Genomic DNA, 10601 nt, shown 5'->3' with positions numbered 1-10601 from the left:
CCAATGTGTTCAAGAAGGCTTTGGGGATTGGAGTGAATTCTAAGATGGGGGAACTGAGACTGCTTGAAAGCTGTACATGTTTTAGACATCAAATAAAGAGTTTCTTAAAAAAATGTTAGATGTGAATGTATTTTTTTGGACTGAAATATATGGAGGGCAAAATATTTTTTTTTATGATTTTAAAATATATTTTTAAAAACATATCCCTGGTGAAAAAACCAGCTAAAACCAGCCTAGGCTGGTTGGCTGGTTTTAGCTGGTCAACCAGCCTGGTTTTAGCTGGTCATAGCTGGGAGGCAAGCTGGTTTTTAGAGGGGTTTTGGCCATTTTTCCAGCCTGGCCAGGCTGGTCTTAGCTGGTCAGGCTGGGAAACCACCAGCTAAAACCAGCCTGACCAGCCTGGCCAGGCTGGGAGACCAGCTAAAACCAGCCATTTCCAGCTTAAACCAGCTAAGACCAGCCAACCAGCCTAGGCTGGTTTTAGCTGGTTTTTTCTCAAAAATATACAAAAAATGGCCAAAAAATTTATTTGTAGAAAATATATTTATGTAAATATATTTTTGGCCAATTTTTGTATATTTTGAAATATATTTCAAAGTACATTTTAAAATTTATTTTTTTATCGTATGGGAACATTCAGTGAAGAACAGTGTTAGGAATCAAGTGGAACTTTTCAACGGAGTTATTTATTTTTTTATAAATTCAACTATAATTTTCTCTTGTGGACTATTTTATGTGAAATATCTTAATCAGGTCAGTGTGTTTTTCTCCTCTTATATTCACTTTCAAAGACTGTTGATGCTCAATACCATGATGCGAGTCTATAACTTTAAGTCTTTTTCATTTTTTTGTGCAGATCGGCTTTTTAAAGAAAAACAACAGCGCACCTTATAACAAAGTCATTTCACCCGCATTATTTTCCTCCTTTCGGCGCTTCTCACTCCAGTCCAGCGGGTGGCACTAAGACACTAACTTCTGTTTGACAAACACCATTAAACCTAAGAGCAAGAAGATTAGATTCGCTGTGCTCTCTGTTGTTTTGTAGTGATTCTGTTTTAGTACAATCTGTGACAAATGTAGTGTCTGTAAACAGAAAAGTACAGTTTTGAATCAGATCAGTAAATACCTTTAATCCTTATATCTGTGACTAGGTTTTGAAGCAAGCAGGAATATCTGGAGAAGTATGAGCTGAACTGAGATCTGCTGCTGTGAAGATGCTTATTAAAGTGGAGAGTGAGGAGAACACGAGTGAACTAGAAACCTGGAGAATAAAACAAGAGGAACCAGAACCTTTTAGAATAAAACAGGAGGAGCCAGAGCCTTTGAAAATAAAACATGAGGAACCAGAACTTTTGAAAATAAAACTTGTGGAACCAGAACATTTTAGAATAAATCAGGAGGAACCAGTGCCTTTGAAAATAAAACATGAGGAACCAGAACTTTTGAGAATAAAACTTGTGGAACCAGAACATTTTAGAATAAAACAGGAGGAACCAGAACCTTTGAGAGTAAATCAAGACGAACCAGAACCTTTGAGAATAAAACAGGAGGAATCAGAACCTTTGAAAATAAAACAGCAGGAATCAGAACCTTTGAAAATAAATCAGGAGGAACCAGAAGCTTTGAGAATAAAACAGGAGGAACATGGAGGTTGGTGTTTTATCTTCATTCATCTTTAGTTTGTGGTACATCAGGCTTTCATAATACTTCATAATAAGCTTTATTTTAGCTAGATTTAGTTAACTGTGATAGAAACAATCTTTAAAGCGGATCAGTTTGTTGAAAAGTATATATGGGGGCAGTAACAGTTTCGATGAAGCCCCATTCATAATACATTACAATGGTATTTTTAAAGCATTATAATGAACACATAATGCATTATATAAAAAAAACCTAAGTTATATCATCTCATGAATAATCAACAATTTTAATACATTATAATATTTGAGTATTTGTGGTTCTAACCTAAGATTGTGATTATTTATAAGACACAATGGACGGCACATTAAATCTACGTAATTTATAGTGTATTATATCATATCACATGTATTTTTTACATTATATTTTACAGTTTTATTTTGATGGTCCCCTGGTCTATTAACTATAAGCAACTTTCCAACTACATGTCAACTAACACTCCTTTATTATTATAATTATTATTAGTACTAATAGTAATAATAATTACTGCTAGCTGTCATGCAGTTGCAGAGTTACTTATCAAAAGCTGTCTAAAGGGTCCAATCAAAATAATCAAACTGATAATACAAATGTGTCATGTTACACATTCATCTGAAACATGATGATACGAGATGATACAACATACTATAAGATTTTTATAATGCATCATTAATTCATTATAATTCCTCAAGAATACTCTTATAAAGTATTATAAATGCAGGCTTCACAGAAAGTGAATTATGTTTTTAACTGATCAAACAAGGCTGATACAGAAACAGTAGTGTTAACTAAAGTCGTGATAATGCGGCAGAAATACTCCAGTGCTATTACATCATTAGTTTCAGGGTTTGTACAACATTTTGGGAGGGAAATTCAAGAACTTTTCAATGACTTTTAAGTATTTCATACAACTTTTTACAGCTCTTTAAAGCTCTAAAATAATCCAGTTTAAACGAGGTGTTTCTCTGATTGGCCAGCTATCCGTGGTTTGTGATTGGCCGAAAACCTCAAGTGTGTGTTGGAAATGTAACACCCCTAACCATGTTGTGATGCCATTTCTTGGTGCATCGAGACAGAAATGATAAAACCCATTATAAATTAGGCATTTGATGCATACATTATTGTTTATATTGATTCTTGATTTTGATGATTGATTATAATGACTCATACTGTCTTTTTATGCATTTTGTCACGGCGTGTAAACATAACAGCCTGTCTGCATTTGCAAACGTAGAACGTGAAACAAGCACTACCCTACACTGCTCAAAAGTCGCATTCAATAGTCAGTACTGAATTCTTTAATGTACTTTAGGGCTGCAACAACGAATCGATAAAATCGATAAAAATCGATTACTAAAAGCGTTGGCAACGAATTTCATAATCGATTCGTTGTGTCGCGCGACGCAGAGACATTTGGTTGTTATTATATATATTTTTAAAAAAAATTGAGCGCAGAGCGGAGTGGACACATTCGGTCTCTCTCCCGCACTGATGCCAGCAGAGTTCGGCACCTCATAAGCTGTGTTTCCATCCAAAAAATGCGAATTTAACTTGTGCGCAAAACTGAAACATTTGAGCATAAAGCACCGTTTCTACATTATGTATATATATGCTGCCCCGATTTATATCAAACATGTTTGATATTTAAGCCTACTTTGGCTAGCGTACTTTCACAGCAGCCAATGCTCGATCGCAAAACAGCTGCTGTACGGGTCGTTGGATAGTGGAGATGGAGAAAACTACTTCTATAGTTTTTGTAACACTGTCTGTCTGTATAATGTGTCGAAAACATACCACAACCGTATAAGGAGAAAGAGGAGCTCTGCTGAGGTGAAATCGTCTCAGTTTTGAATAGGGCTGTGACGGTGGCACGTTGTTTTTTTATATATAGCCTACACTTCAGTCAGCTAACAAGCAGCCTAAAAACGCTAAAATAAATCAAAGAAATAATATATTTAATTAAGAAAGTAGCCAAAGAGTATTAAATAGGCTATTAAACAAACATTCCTTGTAAAAATGTCCGACAGCTCATCAATTTTTGGCCGACTGAATTTCCAGTCCGACTGTCTTTTTTTCTCTTTCTCTTCCTCATTACACAGCTGCTGATTTTAATAGCAAAGTGATTACATTTATTTTCGTTCCTTTAATTTATAAAGTTAATTTAGAGATATATTTGGAACACTTTTTGTTTGTAAAATTCAAGTTTTTGTTTTTTGAAGTTATACCTAGCAAACAGCGGCAGACAGATCAAAAGCCTGCTTAATTCATCGCGATTTAAATTAAAATCCATTGATATAAAAAACTTAAAACATATCACAATATTAGTTTAATCATTCAATCAATATTAATCCAAAGTTTGTGCGGACAGAAGCGCGCTTTGCAGGACATGGAGACGCCAGTGCAATGTGGAATTTCTTTTTTGCTCATAAAGGTAAGAGTAATTTACCACCCGGGCCGGAACTGTAGGGTCTACCTTAGTTTGTGTGTACTAACAGTATCAACAAAATGTGCTCTTAAAGAAAACAAACAGAATACGCTTGATATCTTTGGTTTAAACAGGAGCGCTTCACAATAATTAACCGAAACCCAGGTAATTGCCTCACAAACACAATATCTATAGAAAGCTTTAAATTATTATTTTACTATAAAACGAAATAATTAAAATCGAAAACAAAACTCTTTCATTAGCTAATCCATAAAGATGCATTAGGCATTAATGAGCAGATGGCAGGATCGTCAATTTCATCTTTGCAACACTGAATCAGAAAATACTAGTTTATTAATAAGTAATTTGAATATTTTCTTAATTTTTGCCTTGACACATTCATGGTAATTACTTTTGCTGGGGCTTTGAGGCCAGTTTTGCGTGCATTTGAATGCGGAACTCTTCCAGCTGGTCGCTGCTGATGGCAGGACACTAAACACCGCCATGGCAGAATGAATAGCAGAAAGTTAGTCAAGTTGTCCCGTTCCAGCGTGCAAAGTCACATGACTTTTTTAATGCGCACTGAGGAATTTAATTTGAGAGGCTTCTTGATGCGAAATGCAGCATGTACACCAAGCCGCTGTCTTGACGGATAGTAATTTTAGTTTATTTAGTCTATATATTTGGCAGATGTAAAGCATACATGTGTATGTTTTTTGTTAGTCCATTTTTATTTTATTATTATTATTATAACAGTTCAAGGAGCAACATGTTCGTGCACTTTCTAAAGATTTTAGTTCTGTTTTTGAATAAAGGGTTGTAAATCCCTTGTTTTTTTTTTATCCGATTCATCGATTAATCGAAAAAATAATCGACAGATTAATCGATTATTAAAATAATCGTTAGTTGCAGCCCTAATGTACTTACAGGCCGTCAGTCGGAAGCACCGACCCACTTTATAGCCTTAATTTTATATTTAAAACATTAATCTCAGCTCTAAAACTTTTAGTTTAGTTACTTTTTTATATTATCTGTTTTATATATTTAATACTTAGTCAGTTTGGTTAACTTTGGTTAAATATTATGTTAATACTGTGCAGTGCACAAAACTTAAGATCTGAGAGATGGTTCAAGTCAGTGTTCATGATGTTAAGTTTAGAGATGTTGTGCATCCACTTATTATTAGTGTGACATTTTAGCATGCAAATAAAGGGGAGAACTTTAAGATATCGACCCTAAAAGTCGGCCAAAAAATCGGTAGCACATATCGGCAATCGACTGACGCTGACCTCTAAACATCGGCATCGTTTATAGAAAAATCCTAATCGGTCGATATCTACTTTAAATGATCATTATTTTTGATATCCCACACACCAGCTCGACCAAATCTGCTTCTGGCGCCATTGGCACTGCTGTCAAATGTTAGTTTGTTCATGTTTTTCAGCTTATAACAAGTTCCTAAATATTAATCATTTTATTTTAATTTCAGAGTTGATTAAAGAAAAAGAGGAGAATGAAGAATCAAGTCAAGTTGAGGAGAAAAATCATTTCAAAACAGGAAAACCTTTGAGTTGCTCTCAAGTCAAACAGAAAGATTTAAAGAAATGTTGCACCTGTACTCGGTGTGGACAGAGTTTCACAAGAAAAACAGATCTTGAGCGTCACATGAAAACTCATACTGGAGAGAAACCATTCACTTGTGATCAATGTGGGAAGAGTTTTTCAAGCTCATCAAACCTTAAGGAGCACATGAACATCCACACTAGAGAGAAGCAGCACACATGTGATCAGTGTGGTAAAGTGTATTTAGCAGCTTCAGGTCTGAGGTATCACTTGAAAGTTCATACAGAGGTGAAGCCACATTCATGCCATTTGTGTGGAAAGAGATTTTGCCATCTACAAAGTTTGAAAGTATATGAGAATATAAATACTGGTGTGAGAGAATGCATGTGTTCAAAGTGTGAAAAGATTTCTATTTCAGTAACTTATTTAAAACTGCATAAAAGGATCCACACTAGAGAGAAATCTTATGAATGCTCACACTGCAACAAGAGATTTAGTCGGTCAGGAGACCTGAAAACACATGAGAGGATCCACACTGGAGAGAAACCTTTTAAGTGTTCAAACTGCAACAAGAGATTTAGTCAGTCAGTACATTTGAAAAGGCATGAGAGGATCCACACTGGAGAGAAACCTTATAAGTGTTCACACTGCAACAAAAGTTTTAACCAGTCATCATATCTGAAAATACATGAGAGGATTCACACTGGAGAGAAACCTTATAAATGCTCACACTGCAACAAGAAATTTAACCAGTCATCATATCTAAAAATACATGAGATGAACCACACTGGAGAGAAACCTTATGAGTGTTCACAGTGCAACAAGAGATTTAACCACTCATCATATCTAAAAATACATGAGAGGATCCACACTGGAGAGAAATCTTATGAATGCTCACACTGCAACAGGCGATTTAGTCAATCAGGAGACCTGAAAACACATGAGAGGATCCACACTGGAGAGAAACCTTTTAAGTGTTCAAACTGCAACAAGAGATTTAGTCAGTCAGAACATTTGAAAAGGCATGAGAGGATCCACACTGGAGAGAAACCTTATAAGTGTTCACACTGCAACAAAAGTTTTAACCAGTCATCATATCTGAAAATACATGAGAGGATCCACACTGGAGAGAAATCTTATGAATGCTCACACTGCAACAAGCGATTTAGTCAGACAGGAGACCTGAAAATACATGAGATGAACCACAGAGAAACCTTATAAGTGTTCACACTGCAACAAAAGTTTTAACCAGTCATCATATCTGAAAATACATGAGAGGATTCACACTGGAGAGAAACCTTATAAATGCTCACACTGCAACAAGAAATATAACCAGTCATCATATCTAAAAACACATGAGATGAACCACACTGGAGAGAAAACTTTAGTGTTCACACTGCAACAAGACATTTCATCAGTCAGTACATTTGGATCCACACTGGACAATAACCGTATCATTTAACTGCATGTGGGAAGCGTTTTATTCGTCATCTGCTATACACAGTCATGCAGAAACAATCTTTTTTTTTTTTCAATCTTGTGTGTATCTCTGGCAGATTTACACATACTGGTCTGGCATGTATATGTATACCCATCCCTACTTGTAAATTAGTAGGAGAGAGATCAGTCTCATTAGTTTCTCTTTTACTTTCGGTAATGATCATTTTGCTTGAGTCATTATTAAATGTTACTTTTTTATTAATACATTATCTTTACATTTCATATTTTATTAACAACATTGCGGTCAACTGATTGTATTTGCATAAGAAAAAAATATTTTAGCTTTAATAGTTGAAAGCCATGATGTTTTAGGTTTTGTTCGAAATATCTAAATAATATCAATGGAATTGAGTTAAAAGCCTTTATTGTCTTTGTATTTTTTTGCATACAGTGAAATTATGATCATTACTGCTGACTGGTGTTAGAAAACATGAACCACAGGCAATATATGAGACTAGAGACTGCAGACTGTACTGTATCATTATAAAAGTAGATACAACAACCGATGTGTTTTCCCTGTGGGCCACTGTACAATGTGGGTTGGCCCATTGCTTCTTGTTACTCACCTGTGCTGTTTTGGAAAGCGCAATATTTAAATCCAATGGGGATGGTTGTGCAGTAGTAATATTGTTTCGTTTGGCTTCAGTCGGTTTTGTCCAGAGCTCTGGTTTTTGATTCTATTTATTAAATGATGAGCTGTTTCCCGACAAAAGCTGTTTATTTAGCATAATGAGTCCATCACCTCTGTTGACATTTAATCAAACTAAACAGCCTCTGGTCTCCTTCCCTGCATACTGCCGAAGCAGCAGCATTAGCAATTTAACTTTTTTGGCTAAAGGCTGAAGACCTTACCCCTTGAGTCAAAAGCAACGTCTTTACTAATAATCCACAGACAGGAATAAAGACAGGTTAACCAGACAAAGAAAGATGATGGGAATAACTATATGACAGGAAAACCAAATATGGGTATATGGGAGAAATCAAGACAGAGAGAATGATGGGGGTGTAACATTATCCCCCCCTCCCGGAAGGCGCAACTTGCCGTAGACAAGGAATGAAGAAAAAAGTGGACTGGTAGGAAGAACAAAAGAATGGAGAGGGCTGGGAAACAAAGTCTATTCGGCAGGGGATGATGTACAGAGTCCAGGCCGGATCCGACAGAAGGGTCCAAGGTGGATCAGACGGAGAGAGGAGCCAGGTCGCAACCATGATTGTAGCCCCTGGCAGAGCCGACAGATAGAGGAGCCATGGTGGAGGAAGGGCTGACGACTCCAGGGGGTCGCTTGACAGAGGCTGAGCAAGTGGCGATGGAGACGGAGAGCCGAAGATCCTGGGCGACACTGAGGATAATCAGGGCCGAGGGTCTGGGAACCGAGGCAGAGATAAAAAAAAATCACATTTAAACTACTATTACTTCAAATGTATAATTGAGAAAGTTAATTTCTGAGGAAAAATAAAAAAGGCGGCAAGTAAGGAGGAGAGGAGCCGGGTGGCAGGTGAGCTGGAGAGGACCCGGGTGGCAAGTAAGGAGGAGAGGCTGCAATGTGGTGGGAATGTAAGTAGTACAATTCCCTGGCCTTTGCAAAAATCCACAGCTCTCACAGAGATGTGGGAAGAGTGGTTGTCAAGCATGAGCAACACCTTTCTTTTTGGACTTACCTTTGTATGCTTCACAAAGTGAACAAGGAATGATAGGAAATCCTCTTCCTGCATCCAGTCTGATGCATAAGCACTTCCTGCACTCCCCAAGTTGAGTTTGCATGAAAGGTCCTATAGAAATTAAATCTTGAATCTTGCCTTTTCTACCCTGTTCTGAAGACGCTTATCCATTGTGCTCACCTCACGTGGATTTAGCCCATAGTATATATCGGCTGCCTGGCTTATATACTGTGACAAAGTCTCCTCCTGCTCCCTGTTGAAGACCTGTGAGGACTGCAGTATCCTACATGAGGAAAGTCCCTTGATCCCTAGTCTTTCAGTTCCTTATATTTCCTCCAATATCTGTTCAAGGTGACATGGCAGATTCCTTTGGATTTTGCCTCTGCCCTGACAGACATTCCTAACTTCCTCTGCTGCTCTTTTTATAACATTGGCATCGACTCCTCGATTTGTTTTTCTCACCCATTTTCTAGGCATTCTGTAGAATTAACAAAATCACAAAAATGTTCTAAGTTGTATATAAGGGGGATGGTTGTAACACTTTCAAAACATGTGTTTCAACCTACTGTCACCCATTGTTTAGCTAGCTGTATTAGCATGGTGCTTTGAAATTAGCAGGAGGTTGATACACCATTCTTTACTAGAGAAACTACAGTTTGACCTGATATAACTCATACAACATCATCTACAACGGTAGAGGTACTAAACAAAATATTATCTTTTAATTTTTTTTTAACTTTCTTACCTCAGAATTCGATTTTATGTTGTAGCTTCTGGAGAGGTTGCAAGACTGACTGGAAAATCTCCACGTGTGATTGTTAAGGAAGCCTGAGGAAACTGAAAATGTCACATAACCCCTATCTTATCCCTGATTCGTGGAATTGGTAGTGTTACAACTCTCCCTTTGTTTCAACTATACCCGGTCTCCCCCACTTCAAACACTTCTGTTTCGAGACTGGCGAAACAGCCTCCTTGTAGCTGTAAGCAAGTTGTCGTTGGATGAACTTTGTATAAGTTCCATTCTCGCTCTATTTGCTATGTTAAAAATCCTATCAAAAGCAGAAACTGCAGCATCTACTGTTACCTGCTCTAATGAAGCAGTTTCTTCTTCCATCTTAGACAAAGTTTCTTTATATACATTTCAATATGTATTTCACCAAAAATAAAACTCTGAATATTACTGTCATGATTTATTATTCGAATATGTTTCCTTTTTGTAAATATCTATGCACGTCTTGGATTGTAGACACAGAAGCGCGTGAACAGGACTTTTATTTTGATCTGGTGTATGACGCCATAAGGCTGCACCGCGCTCCTGCATCAGTGTTTCAGCTGAAGAAAGGTTTGTAGTCTTTACTGTTTAAATTCATACCAAGCGTTCAGTCTGTTTTGTATGGCTTACAAGCGATGTAAACGTAATAATTATTGAATGCAACATGGTAATATTTTATATAATGATGAACGTTATTAAAGCGCATCCACACAGCGTCTGATTTCTCTCTCTGTAGTGATTCAGATCAGAAACACGAATTACAAACTCCGAGTCAATTGAATCGGTTGACTCACAAAATGATTCACTGTTTCGAATCGCCGCTCGCTGAGAGACCTGTTGCTCAAAACAGTGAAAATACAACGAAAACAAACTCAAACAATGAGTAATGACAACTTTTACAAACAACTGCAATTGTTTTGTTGTAATGACAACCTTAAAATACAATAGCATTTTGAACAATTAATGTAATATAATATAATACTTAATGTTATATACTAATAATTA

At 36.7% G+C, this 10601-nt stretch overlaps 1 pseudogene; it reads left to right on the top strand.

Annotated features, from left to right (window-relative positions):
• Nucleotides 1-1039: 1039 nt before the first annotated feature.
• Nucleotides 1040-8263, top strand: LOC141325640 (uncharacterized; annotated as a pseudogene).
• Nucleotides 8264-10601: the final 2338 nt, after the last annotated feature.

The sequence above is a fragment of the Garra rufa genome, chromosome 2, assembly GCF_049309525.1.
Source record: "Garra rufa chromosome 2, GarRuf1.0, whole genome shotgun sequence".
NCBI lineage: Eukaryota > Metazoa > Chordata > Actinopteri > Cypriniformes > Cyprinidae > Garra > Garra rufa.
The sequence above is the reverse complement of the archived record's forward strand: the minus strand, read 5'-3'. Positions and strand labels throughout refer to the sequence as shown.